The sequence below is a fragment of the Sminthopsis crassicaudata genome, chromosome 4 (assembly GCF_048593235.1).
Source record: "Sminthopsis crassicaudata isolate SCR6 chromosome 4, ASM4859323v1, whole genome shotgun sequence".
NCBI classification, from domain to species: Eukaryota; Metazoa; Chordata; class Mammalia; order Dasyuromorphia; family Dasyuridae; genus Sminthopsis; species Sminthopsis crassicaudata.
In genome coordinates this window covers 376,730,524-376,745,305 of record NC_133620.1, presented here as the reverse complement: position 1 = coordinate 376,745,305, position 14,782 = coordinate 376,730,524, and positions in this window count along the sequence as shown.

The following is a 14,782-nucleotide window of genomic DNA, read 5'->3' as shown; positions in this document are numbered from 1 at the left end:
TATTGTCATCTATCTAAGCAAATACCTCTTAACTAGTCTTTGTACCTTTCCTTTCTCCCTCCAATCTAGTTTTCAATTAGCTGTCTGAATACTCTAAATGAAACATAGTTTGTCCTCTAAACTCCTCTCATCAGAAATTCAAGGAATCGTCAGTGCTCCCCTATTTTATCTCAATATTCCTTTAACCTTTCAGTTTCAGATACCCCTTTATATTTTTCAAAGTTATTGAGGACTTCTCCTTCAAAGAGTTGCTATTTATGTGAATTACATCTCAATACTTATAATATTAAAAATCAAAGTATTTTAATACTATTGTGAAAATTGTTTTGAGCTCATTATATCCCTGAAAGAGTCTTCAGTGACTTTCTAGGAAAGGTCACATTTTGAAAACCTCCAGTTTATTAAAAAAAAAAAAAAAAAAAAAAAAAAAGACAAATCTCCTTAGCCCTGAGGGATCTCAACTATCTGGTATTTTACTATCTTAACTTGGCCTCTACTTTCCATTATCAACTTGGGTCTCCATGACCTAGATTGTTTGCATGCATCACAAGTTTTCCTATCTCTTTATCATCTTTCATACTATTCCTAAAGCATGAAATAATCTCTCTCACCTTAGCACATTGATATAAAATACAAATTTCCTATCCCCAGCATCTAGTACTGTGCCTGGCACAAACAATACATGTTGAATGTCTTTTGAAATTCTGTCCATCCAGAGAAATCTAGCTCAACTTTTATCCCTTCCATAAGGTTTTCCTTGATTCTTCCAAGTAAGAATGATCTTTGCTTCTTTAAGTTATTTAGTACATTTTGCTTCTCTGTGCTCTTACCATTGTTTTATTTCACATTCATTCCAGCTATTTATACACCATATCCACTCCGCTAAGTGGTAAGCTTCATGAAGGCAGGAATCATTTTATTTACAATTGTATCTTCTCTATATGTTAAAGATCTGGACTATAGATAATAGGCACAATGAATTTAAATGTGTTGAATTTGTGTCATTTGAATGATTTAATCCAAGAGCAGCAGTATAGTCAAATGGATTAAAAAGCTGGCTTTAAAAATAACAAAAACCTCAGTTTAGATCTTGTCTCTGACACATTTTGCCTTTGTGACACCAGGCAAGTTAATTAAAAATTAAGTGCTTGAGACAATTGTCTAAATTACAAAGAAGATGCAGACCTGCATTGGTACCTCATCTGGAAGATCCCTATTTAAGTGAAAAATCATGGATTTACACTCTATCTATAAACTTATCATTTAGGCAATAGGGAACTAATTTTAATGTATGATTATTAAGAAAATTATTCTTGAAATATATCTGTGGTAGATAGGTAAAAATGGACTAGGATCCTAATTAGGGAGAAGAGCTTATTGAAATCTTCCATCCAAGAGGTCTAGCAAGTCGTTTCCCTTATATTAACTTCAATGTCTTTATCTGAGAAACAAGAGGGTTAAAATCAATGTTCTTCAACAGTCCCTTCCAGCTCTGATAGTATCATAATAATTATCCCTAGGGGTGTTAAGGAAACTCTGATGTGGTGGGAAGACATGTTACTGATTATCTATCCTACAATACAGGGTTTACATGTATATTATTCCCCTTTAAGTCCTTATGCCCTCTATTGGCTCATCACAGGAATTATTTAAGTCAGTTCAGAGTCATATCTGTGCATTCTGGAAGTTGTCTGTCTAGGCTTCTGAGATACTGCCAAATAACTGATCTTGGTGAAAAGAAGGTATAGTGAGGCATAGAAGAAACTAATTAATCCAAGTTTGTGAATCTTGGAGATAAGAAATTAGGAAGGGTTAACTAAGAAAAAGAAGATTAGTTTTTAATATGAGAACTAGTTAGCAGGTAAGGCTGGGCTGGGGGCACAATTTACTTTTTCCCTACTGAGGATGTTAAGAATGAGCATTAGTAATAATATATTTTCCTAGTGCTTTGAGGATTTTGCAGCACTTTCCTGACAACAACTTTATGAAAGTAGTATTATTCCTATTTTACATATGATGTTACTGAGTCTCATAAAGTTTAGTCAAATGGTTTGTCTAAGGTCAGGCTAACAAGTATTAGGACTACAACTGTAACCCATATTTTCCAACTAGAAACTTTCCATTATAATAACATTGAACTATTCTCATAGGATTTAGAGTTGTATGGTACAACATAAATCATGTAATTCAATCTTCTTTCTTTATACATGGAGAAACAGGCATAAAGAAGTTAAGTAACTTATTATGCAAGTCCACATAATTAACAAAACCATTAAGAGAATTAGATTCCCCCATTTGTTCTTCCTCCAAACTTCACCATTTTTATTGATCACACCACCATCTTTATGGTTAATCATCTTCACAAACTTGGAGTCATATTCGCTCTCCCTGACCTTCCATATTCATCTTCCAAGTACTAAAATTCTATCTCCATAATACATCTCATATTTATCCCTTTCCATTCCTACAGAATCTACCCTATTTTTACTCTTCTTCACCTCTTGCCAAGACTATTATAATAATCTGTTAATTGGTCTTCCTCCCTCAAGTGCCAGCTGTGCAGTTAATGTTACCAAAATATAATTCTGCCCATTACTCCCTATTCAAAAAACTTCAATAATTCTCTTCTCCCTAGAGTAAAATCCAAACTCCCTTTTTTGATATTTAAAGTTCTTTGCAGTCATGCTTCAGTCTACCTTCCACTTACTGTACATTATTTACCTTTACATATTCTATATTCCAGTTAAACTGGCCTGCTATTTTGCCTTAGGCAATAAAAAATTTATGATTTAGGATAATTAGGAAAACCCATCTTAATATGATAAATAGGAGGGAATAGACAGGAGTCTTAATTAAACCTAATTCCTCAAAGGCATTTCTCTAGAAATTTACATATTTCCAAATCCCAATCATAAAAAAAATCAATAGAGAAATTTGAAAAAAAATATAATTTTCCTGTGAGAATTAAAGGTTAACAGTCCACATAGAGACATTACTAATTCAAAGAAATTCAGTAATGTCAAGTTAATAATAAGAGCAGTTACAAAGAACATGCACAATATTTCTGGGAACCAAGACAGAAGCACATAGGAGAAAGGTGATTATAATCTAATCAATTTTGCTTGTAGCTGTTGCCATGTTATAAGTGTGTGATCATGATCCCATTTGCTGTTAAGTGAGTCATTCTTGCAAGCAAAATAAATATTAATAAGTTTATGCTCAGTATATTTTATACAAACCCGATGAGTGATCCAAGAAATTACAAGTTTTGGAAGCAAAATAATTCCTCAGATTGGCAATTTTTATATATGATTGATTCTGCATAAGTGCTGAGAGCCTTACTAGGATATCTGGATTCTATTATATCAGAATCATTTGAATATTACCCAATAATGTTTGCTGGAGTTCTCTGGTGTTTGAATATTCAGAATAGGCTGTCATCCCAGTGCTTAGCACAATGCCTGGCACAGAGCAGATATATAACAAATGTTTAGTAAATGACTTATTGAATTTTCATAAATGTTACTAAACTTAATATTTTTATTTATTAAACAAAATTTGAACTAGCCATAATAATGAATAGAGTGTGAAGGATCCTGGAAGTAGTTTACGAAAGATAAAGTAAATTGATTCAGCTTAGTACCAAATATGTTTGAAATTGTTCTTAAAATATATGTATGCTATGAAAAATATAATTTCTTGATCACAAATCCCAAAGATTAGTATCTGTTGGGAATTTGAAAACACTATGAGAAAAGGTAATAAGATCTGGCTATTCACTTGCCTTGTCTGGACCTCACTTTCGTATAGGGAAAATGAAATATTGGAATATCTCTGTAGCCATATCCATAAGGTAATTCATTTGCATAACTGTTTTAAAGGATTGCTAGGTTTTTTCTTCTTCAAATAAGAGATTCAATACCATTTCATTTAGGTTTGTAGTCATCCAAGAGATTTAGCATTCTCTCCCTCCTAAAACTATTTTGTATTACTCTTTACATACATTTTGTAATTACTTGTGGATATATTACACACACACACACACACACACACACACACACACACACCTCCCCAAGTTGAATACAATGGACTATTTCCTTTTTACTTATGTTGTGCTTTAATGCTTTTCCTGCCCATAGTAGGAATAGAATACATTCCTGCTGAATTGTATCAAGTATATCAGGTATATTTCTTAGGAACATTTTCCTTTGAGGGAAAGAAGGAAGGAGCCAAGATGGCAGAGAAAAGACAGAAAGTTGCCTGAGCTCTTCCCAGTTTCTCTTAGAAACTATCCTAAATAAAGCCTCTAAATGGATTATGGAGTGACAGAACCCATAAAAATTTGGAGTGGAACAATTTTCCACCTTGAGATATCTTGAAAGGACTTCAGGAAAGGTCTGTCTTACTTTGGAAAAGGGGGAACTTTGCCCAGCCCAACCACATTGTGAGAAATCTGTATGGAAGTTCTTAACCAAAGTAAAGACCAGCAGTGGCAGTCTCTCCAGTCTGAATTATCTGGCCAATGGCTCAGCAGACCAGCTCTGAGACCTTCAACTTCCATACAGAAGGCACATTGTCAGTCCCAGAATCCGGACACAACAGGTGGGACTAGGGTAAGCCAGCCCATTGCAGTGAGAAAGCAAGCAGAACTTCCAGTCCCAATATAGAAAGCCAATGAATCACTCTTGTTCCCTTGCAGAAGAAGCTTGGAATTGTCTCACTTGTGCCCTAGGAGTAGAACTATTTTTTTTAATGAGCAAAAAAGAGCCCTGACTATAGAAAGCTACTATGGCTCCAGGGAAGATCAGAACACAAGCCCAGAAGAGGACAGCAACAGTAAGATGCATATATGTGAAGCCTCAAAGATGGATATGAATTGGTCTCAAGCTCAGAAGGTTCTCTTAGAAAAGCCCAAAAAGGGTTTTAAAAATTAAATAAGAGAGATAGAAGAACAATTAGAGGAAGAAATGAGAGCTATGCAAAATTATGGAGCAAACAATCAACAGCTTCGGTGGGGGGAACCAACAGCTTGGAAAAGGAAACAGAAAAATTGCCTGAAAAAAACAACTCCTTAAAAACTAAAATTGACCAAATGGAAAAGGAGGTTAAAAAAAGCTAACTGAAGAAAATAATTCATTAAAATTAGAATTGGGCAAAAATAAATGAATGACTCAATATGATATTAAGAATCAGTAAAAACAAACAAACAAACAAATAAATAAGAAAATTAAAAAGTAACTCATTGGAAAAACAACTGATCTGGAAAATCGATCAAAGAGGAATAATTTTAAAGTTATTGGACTACCTGAAAGTCATTATAAAAAAACAAAAGAGTCAGGACAACATCTTTCAAGAAATCATCAAGGAAAACCACACTGATATTTTAGAAATAGAGGATAAAATAGAAATCCAAAGAATCTACCAATCACCTGCTGAAAGAGATCCTCAGATGAAAACTCCAAGGAATATTGTAGCTAAATTCCAGAATTTTTAGGTCAAGAAGAAAATCATGCAAGTAACCAAAAAGAAACAATTAAAATATTGAGAAGCCACAGTTGGGATTACCCTGGACTTGCCAGCTTCCACATTAACAGAGTGGAAGGTCTGTAATAAAAGGCAAAGGAACTTGGACTTCAACCAATAATCAACTACCCAGCAAAACAGAGCATTATTTTTCAGAAGAAAAGATGGACATTTAATGAAATAGGGAATTTTCAATCATTTCTGTTGAAAAGATCAGAGCTGAAAAGAAAATTTAATCTTCAAATAGAAGATTCAAGAGAAGCACAAAAAGATAAACAGGAAAGAAAAAAATTTATTTAAATATTAAATTGTTTATATCCCTACATGAGAAGATGATGCTTGTAACTCTTAGGAATTGTATCTTTGTTAGGGCAATTAGAAGATATATACATAGAAAGAGGGTAAGGATATAAGTTGACTTTGATGTGATGACATTATTTTTAAATTTTTTTTTATTAATTTTATAATTATAACTTTTTTTGGACAGTACATATGCATAGGTATTTTTTTTACAACATTGTCCCTTGTACTCCTTTCTGTTCCGAGTTTTTCCCCTCCTTCCCTCCATCCCCTCCAGTAGATGGCGGGCATTCCCATACATATTAAAAATCTTATAGTATATCCTAGGTACAATATATATATATATATATATATATATATATATATATATATATATATATATATATATATATATATATGTATATATATATATGTGCAGGATAGAATTTTGTTGTTGTTGTTATTGCAAAGGAAGAATTGTATTCAGGAGGTAAAAATAATCTGGAAAGAAAAACAAAAACAAAAAAATGCTCATAGTTTACACTCATTTTCCAGTGTTCCTTTTCTGGATGTAGCTGATTCTGTCCATCATTGAACAGTTGGAATTGGATGAGTTCTTCTCTATGTTGAAGATATCCACTTCCATCAGAATACATCCTCATACAGTATCATTGTTGAAGTGTATACTGATCTCCTAGTTCTGCTCGTTTCACTCAGCATCAGTTGATGTAAGTCTCTCCAAGCCTCTCTGTATTCTTCCTGTTGGTCATTTCTTACAGAACAATAATATTCCATTACCTTCATATTCCATAATTTACCCACCCATTCTCCAATTGATAGACATGCATTCATTTAGCAGTTTCTAGTCACTACAAAAAGGGCTGCCACAAACATTCTGGCACATACAGGTCTCTTTCCTTTCTTTAGTATTTTCTTGGGATATAAGCCCAGGAGTATATATATATATATATATATATATATATATAGCTTATTAACTGAAAGGAAGTTTATATAGTTTGGAACCATATCTCTTGTATTTGTCATGTACCTTGTTTTCTTTTAATTTTGTGTCCATTTATATAACTAAAATCATCATGGGATTTGTTTGTGTAGGCATGATTTCTTTATATTGAATCAATTCAGACTAATCTACTGGCTTCCATGGGATATAGTTGTGAAAGAAAAGAATTAGGCAGGTGGATGGAGAAGGACCAATAGTAGAAAGAACTGGCGATGATTTTGGAGGCTTTTTCAATTGTAAAGAATAATTATTTTGTTAGCTAGGAAAAATTGGAGAGGACCCTAAGAGAAGAAAGCTAAGACATAAGGAAGAGAAGAATTTGAAAGGAAGAATTTGAGAAAGAGGAAGATCAGAAGGAAAAGAAAATAAAAATACTGGAGAAGAAAGAAGAAAGTTCTAGGATTATAGACAAAGAAGATTATAAAAACAGAATAGGAATGAATGAATGAATGAATTGTTAAGCACTTATTCTTTACTAAGGGATATATGAGATACTCAGGGAGAATTAAGCATCTCTGAGATAAGAGCTTGTTCAGTCTTTTTCAGGGATACTTATCCACCTGTGGTGCCCACCTGGCATTCAAATATCACCTGTGTCTCCAAAAAGCCATATTATGTACAGCAATCATACCCTTATAAAACCATCTCTCCAGAAGGGCTTAATAAAGTTGAATAAAATTAAACAGATCTCAGGTATGTATTTCTGTTAGAGGTATGTCTACTTAAGCATGGGAAGACTTCCTTTGGTAGAATGGATGGGTGAGAACAATTTGTTTCAATAGCCACAAAGATGGATAAAACAGATGAAACAGAGTGATTAGAGTTTGGTCAAACATAAAAAAAATTACTAAGGTTAGCCACTACTTCTTGGTTTTGACTTTTGTCCTGCCACTGAACTTTAATGACCCTGGAAAAGAGAGGCTACTGACTTTACACAACTTTTAACGTCATGATTGCACAACATATGAGATCATGAGTCATAATTTGTTGAAACTCTTAATTTTACAGATAAAGAAACTGAAGGCCAAATAGATAACCAAAAGCTACATAAGTAGTATATAGGGGCAGAGCTGAAAGTCAAGACAGGTTCAGTAAATCAATCAAGAAGCATCCATTAGACACCTACTGTGTTAGATAGATATCCTTCCAGTCACTAGGGATATAGACACAAGTGAAATAATTCTTTATCTCAAGGAGTTTATGTGCTATCATAAGGAAATAAAGGACATTTAGGTATATAAATAATACAAAATAGATATGTAATAATTTAACGAGAAAAGAATTAGCAGATTAATGAGGGAAGAATTAGAATTAGATGGCCATCTAGTCATAATTTTAGAGTCATTCTTGACTTCACATTCTCCCTTTCCTCAAATACCTAATTGTTATCAAATCTTATAGATTCTACTTCTAAAATATCTCCCACATTCATTGTTTTCTCACTATTCATGTAAATAGTATCCTAATTTAGGCCCTTATCCCCTCTTGGCTGGGCTATTGTGATAGCCTTCTACTTGATTTGTCTGATTCAACTCCCTCTTCTGTCCAAATATATTTTCATCATAGTCACTTTTCTTCCCTATTCAGTAAACTCCAGTGAACCCTCATTACCTATAATAGCAAAAATACATTCCTTTTCCAATTTAAGCTTTTCACAAGTTGGCCTGAAAGGCTTTTTACACATTATCCTTTTTTATTTTTATTTTTTATTTTTTTACACATTCTGTGATCTATAGAATCAGAAAACCTTTATTAAGTGCTTACAAAGTACAAAGCACTATGCCAAGCCTGGAAATGCAAAGAAAAGTAAAAAAAATTGACCCATGCCATCATATAACTTACATTTTAATGAAAGATAAAAATGTTGTTGATTTTGCTCTTAAGTACTATTCGATTTCCATCTTCTTACCTTTGCATAGCATTTTTTTAAATAGTTTTTATTTACCAGATATTTGCATGGGTAATTTTACAACATTGACAATTGCCAAACCATTTGTTCCAAGTTTTTCCCTCCTTCCCCCCCCCAGATGGCAGGTTGACCAATACATGTTAAATATGTTAGAGTATAAATTAAATACAATATATGTATACATGACCAAACAGTTGTTTTGCTGAACAAAAAGAATTAGACTTTGAAATAGTGTACATTTAGCCTGTGAAGGAAATCCAAAATACAGGCAGACAAAATTAGAGGGATTGGAAATTCTATGTAGTGGTTCATAGTCATCTCCCAGAGTTCTTTTGCTGGGTGTAGCTGGTTCAGTTCATTACTGCTCTATTGGAACTGATTTGGTTCATCTCATTGTTGGAGAGGGCCACATCCATCAGAATTGATCATCATACAGTATTGTTGTGGAAGTATATAATGATCTCCTGGTCCTGCTCATTTCACTCAGCATCAGTTCATGTAAGTCTCTCCAGGACTTTCTGAAATCATCTTGTTGGTCATTTCTTACAGAATAATAATATTCCATATTATTCATATATCACAATTTATTCAGCCAATCTCCAATTGATGGGCATCCACGTAGTTTCCGGTTTCTGGCCACCACAAAGAGGTCTGCTACAAACATTCTTGCACATATAGGTCCCTTTCCCTTCTTTAAGATCTCTTTGGGATACAAACCCAGTAGCAATGCTGCTGGATCAAAGGGTATGCACAGCTTGATAACTTTTTGAGCATAGTTCCAAATTGCTCTCCAGAATGGCTGGATGTATTTGCAGTTCCACAAATAATGTATCAGTGTCCCTGCTTTCCCATATCCCCTCCAACATTCTGCATTGCCTTTCCCTGTCATTCTACCCAATCTGACAGATGTGTAGTGGTATCTCAGAGCTGTCTTAATTTGCATTTCTCTGATTAATAATGATTTGGAGCATTTTTTCATATGAATGGAAATAGTTTCAATTTCATCATGCGAAAATTGTCTGTTCATATCCTTTGACTTTATCAATTGGAGATTGGCTTGATTTCTTATATATTAGAGTCAATTCTCTATATATTTTGGAAATGAGGCCTTTATCTGAACTTTTGACTGTAAAAATGTTTTCCCAGTTTATTGTTTCCCTTCTAATCTTATATGCATTGATTTTGTTTGTACAAAAACTTTTCAATTTGATATAATCAAAGCTTTCTATTTTGTGATCAATAATGATCTCTAGTTCTTCTTTGGTCATGTTCCTTCCTCTTCCACAGGTCTGAGAGGTAAACTATCCTATGTTCCTCTAATTTATTTATAATCTCATTCTTTATTCCTAGGTCATGAACCCATTTTGCCTGACCTTAGTGTACAGTGTTAAGTGTGGATCAATGCCTAGTTTCTGCCATATTAATTTCCAATTTTCCCAGCAATTTTTGTCAGACATTGAGTTCTTATCCCAAAGGCTGGGATCCTTGCATTTGTTAAACACTAGGTTTTTAGAGTTATTAATTATTTTGTCCTTTGGACCTAACCTATTCCACTGATCAACTGGTCTATTTCTTAGCCAATACCAAATGGTTTTGGTAACTGCTGCTTTATAATATAATTTTAGATCTGGCACAGCTAGGCCACCTTCATTTGATTTTTTCATTAATTCCCTTGAAATTCTTGACCTTTTGTTTTTCCATATGAACTTTGCTGTTATTTTTTCTAGGTCATTAAAATAGTTTTTTGGGAGTCTGATTGGTATAGCGCTAAATAAATAGATTAGTTTAGGTAATAGTGCCATCTTTATTATATTTGCTCACCCTATCCAAGAGCATTTAATATTTTTCCAATTGGTTAGATTGGACTTAATTTGTGTGGAAAGTATTTTGTAGTTTTGCTCATATAGTTTCTGATTTTCCCTTGGCAAATAAATTCCTAAATATTTTATACTATCAGTAGTTACTTTAAATGGAATTTCTCTCTGTAACTCTAACTGTTGGAGTTTGTTAGTGACATATAAGAATGCTGATGATTTATGTGGATTTATTTTGTATCCTGCAACTTTGCCAAAGATGTGGATTATTTCTAATAGCTTTTTAGTTGAATCTTTGGGGTTCTCTATGTATACCATTATATCATCCACAAAGAGTGATAATTTGGTTTCCTCATTACCTACTCTAATTTCTTTAATCTCTTTCTCCACTCTTATTGCCAAAGCTAGCATTTCTAATACAATATTGAATAGTAATGGTGATAGTGGACAACCTTGTTTTACCCCTGATCTTAATGGGAATGGTTGCAATCTGTCTCCATTACATATGCTGCTTATTGATGGTTTTAAATAGAGGCTACTGATTATCTTTAGGAAAAGTTTATTCCTATGCTCTCAAGTGTTTTTGATAGAAATGGTTTTTTCATAAAACCAACTTTTAGTTTTATTTATTAGTTCAATAGTATTTTTACTTTCAATATTATTAATTTCTCCTTTTAATTTTAAAATTTCAAGTTTAGTATTTGATTGGGGGTTTTTAATTTAGTCTTTTTCTAGCTTTTAAAGTTGCAAGCCAATTCATTGATCTTCTCTTTCTCTATTTTCTTCAAGTAAGCCTCCAAAGATATAAAATTTCTCCTTATTACCGCTTTAGCTGCATCCCACAAATTTTGGTATGATGTCTCATCATTGTTATTATCTTGAGTGAAATTATTGTGTCTATGATTTGCTATTTCACCCAATCATTCTTTAAGATGAGATTATTTAGTTTCCAATTACTTTTTGATCTATTTACCCCTAACTTTTTGGTGAATGTAGTTTTTATTGCATCATGATCTGAAAAGAAAGCCTTTACTATTTCTGCCTTCCTACATTTAATTTTGAGATCTTTATGTTCTAATATATACTCAATTTTTGTATAGGTTTCATGAACTGCTGAGAAGAAAGTATACTCCTTTCTGTCACCATTCAGTTTTCTCCAAAGACCTACCATACCTAAACTTCCCAAATTTTTGATTTACCTCTTTAATTTCTTTCTTATTTGTTTTGTGGTTTGAGTTATCTAATTCTGAGAATGCAAGGTTGAGATCTCCCACTATTATAGTTTTGCTGTCTATTTCTTCTTGCAACTCTCTTAACTTCTCCTTTAGGAAGTTAGATGCTATACCACTTGGTGCATATATGTTTAGTATTGAAATTGCTTCATTGTCTATGCTACCCTTTAGCTAGATATAGTTTCCTTCCTTATCTCTTTTGACTAGATCAATTTTTGCTTTTGCTTGATCTGAGATGAGGATGGCTACCCCTGCTTTTTTGACTTCACTTGAAGCATAATAGATTCTGCTCCAGCCTTTTACCTTTACTCTGTAAGTATCTCCCTGCTTTAAATGTGTTTCCTGTAAACAACATATTGTAGGGTTCTGACTTTTGATCCAGTCTTCTATCCGCCTCTGCTTAAGGGGGGGGTTCATCTCATTCACATTTACAGTTAAAATTACTAATTCTGTATTTCCTGCCATCATAATATCCCCTGATTATGTTTTTTTCCCTTACCCCCACCGAACCCCTTCCCCAGTATTAAACTTATGAGCCCCACTTGCATCACACAGCCCTCCCTCTTTAATATCCTTCCCTCCTCCCTTAAAATCGCTTTCCCTTTCTTATTCCCTCTCCTTATTACTCTTTTCCTTTTCCCTTTTCCTTTCCCTCTTTTTAATGAGCTGAGAAAGAATTTTCTGTAAAACTAATATGTTAATTATTTTCTCTTTGAGCCAATTCTGATGTGAGTAGGTTCATACAATGTTTCTCCCCCTCTCCAACTTTCCTCAGATATGGTAGTTTTCTTTGCCTCTTTGTGGGATGTGGTTTCCCACTTTTTATCTCCCCTTTCCCCTTTTTCTTACACTATCCCCATTTCTACTTCCCTTTTTTTGTTATATCCTTAAAATCAAATTATACATGTAGTCTTAATGCATATCCATAACAGAAATACAGTTCTCAAGAGTCCCTTTTACCTTTTTCTGCTTCTCTTGAGTCCCATGATTGGAGATCAAATTTTTTCTTTAGATCTGGTTTTTTACTTAGAAACATATTGAATTCATCTGTTTCATTAAATGTCCACCTTCTTCCATTGAAGGAAATGCTCAACTTAGCTGGGTAGTTTATTCTTGGCTGCATTCCAAGTTCTTTTGCCTTTTGGAATACCAGATTCCAGGCCCTTCGATCCTTTAATGTAGAGGCCCCCAGATCTTGAGTGATCCTTATTGTGGCACCTTGGTATTTGAATTGTTTTTTTTTTTTTCTTGGCTGCTTGTAATATTTTTTCCTTAGTCTGATAGTTCTGAAATTTGGCCACAATGTTCCATGGAGTTTTTTTTTTTTAAGGATCTTTTTCAGAAGGTGTTCGATGAATTCTTTCAATGTCTATTTTACCTTCTAGTTCTATTATCTCTGGGCAGTTCTATTTGATGATTTCCTGTAAAATATTATCTAGGCTCTTTTTTTCATCATAATTTTTGGGAAGTCCAATAATCCTCAGATTGTCTCTCCTAGATCTATTTTCCAGGTCTGTCATTTTGGCAAGTAGATAGCTGACATTTTTCTGCAGATTTTCATTTTTTTGGCTTTGCTTGACTTATTCTTTGTGTTTCAATGAATCATTCATTTCTATTTGTTCAGTTCTGATTTTTAATGAGTTGTTTTCTTCATTAGCTTTTTAAACTTATTTTTGTATGTGTCCAATTGAGTTTTTAAATGAGTTGTTTTGCTCCATGGAATTTTTGTCCATTTCACTAAATTTGTTTTTTAGTGAGTTATTTTCTTTTTCCAATTCACAAATCCTACTTTCCTGTGAATTCTTTACCTTTTCCAATTCACATTTCAGGACATTGGTATTCTCTAGCATAGCTTCTCTTTCCTTTCCCCATTTTTTCTCTAATTCTCTCTTCAGATTTTTAATAGTTTCTTCTAGGAGAGCATTATTTGGGGAATTGTCTGGAGGCTGTCTGCTATTAGCCTCCTCAGGTTTGGAAACCAGCTCTTTTTCTGCATAGAAGCTTTCAATCATTTTCTTCATTTTTTTTGCTCATTTTTTTAAAGCCTTCAGGGTCTGTCTTCAGGGCAAGGAGATTACCAACTTCCTCTGTGAGGGAAGATGGGTTTATGGGCAGTATTTGCCTTCCCACTGGGCTGCAAGGAAAGGCCAAGCTATGGGAGGGCTCTGGGAAGAGCTTTACAGGGAAGTGATTATGACTGGGTATCACAGCCAGGCTGTGTAAGTGCCCTGCTAGGAGCCTGGCTGTGAGGATTAGTGACTGCCTTGGGGCTAGTGGTTAAGGAGCAAAGGTATCAGTTTCCCCCACACACACACACACAAATGCTCACTTTGAGTATTTGCAATCCTCCTGTTCCTCATCATACTGGAAGTGTCCCTGCTTGGGGGAGCTCAGTCGGGCTGGGGAAATTCCACTACCCCAGGGCGAGTCCCTCACTGTACAGATGAAAGGCTACCCTGGGTTGTGCCCCTGCTGTGTGTGACTGCCCCCCACGAGCCCTTCGCTGCCAAATGCAGCGAAGAGCTGTGCTATGGTCTGTACTAGGTCACTTCTGGTCCTGGGTGGGCGCAGCCAGAGCCTCTTGGGCTTTGGCGTCCCTCAGTGCACCCACTACCCCAGTCTCCAACTTCTCTTCTGTTCCCCTACTCCGCTACCAAAGCAAAGCAGTCAGAGAGCTCCGTGTACATCTTCCAACCTCAGAGGCCATCCGGCTCCCGTTTCCCTCCCTGTTCTGCACTGGTCTGCTCCCACCAACTCAGGTCAAACCTTTTCTGGAGATATTCCAGATTATTTTTTCTGGTAAATTATTGTATTTCCAATTTTCATGGGTTTTACCAGTCAAGGGCTGTTTTTGAGGCTGAATTAAATACTTGATAGAAAGGGAATTAGAGAGCTTAGAAAGTTCCGTCTAGCTTCTCAGCCATCTTGGCTTCGCCCCCAGGATTTTTTATGAATGATTTTTTATCTAAAAATTAAATGAATGCAATATTCTTAATGACATTTC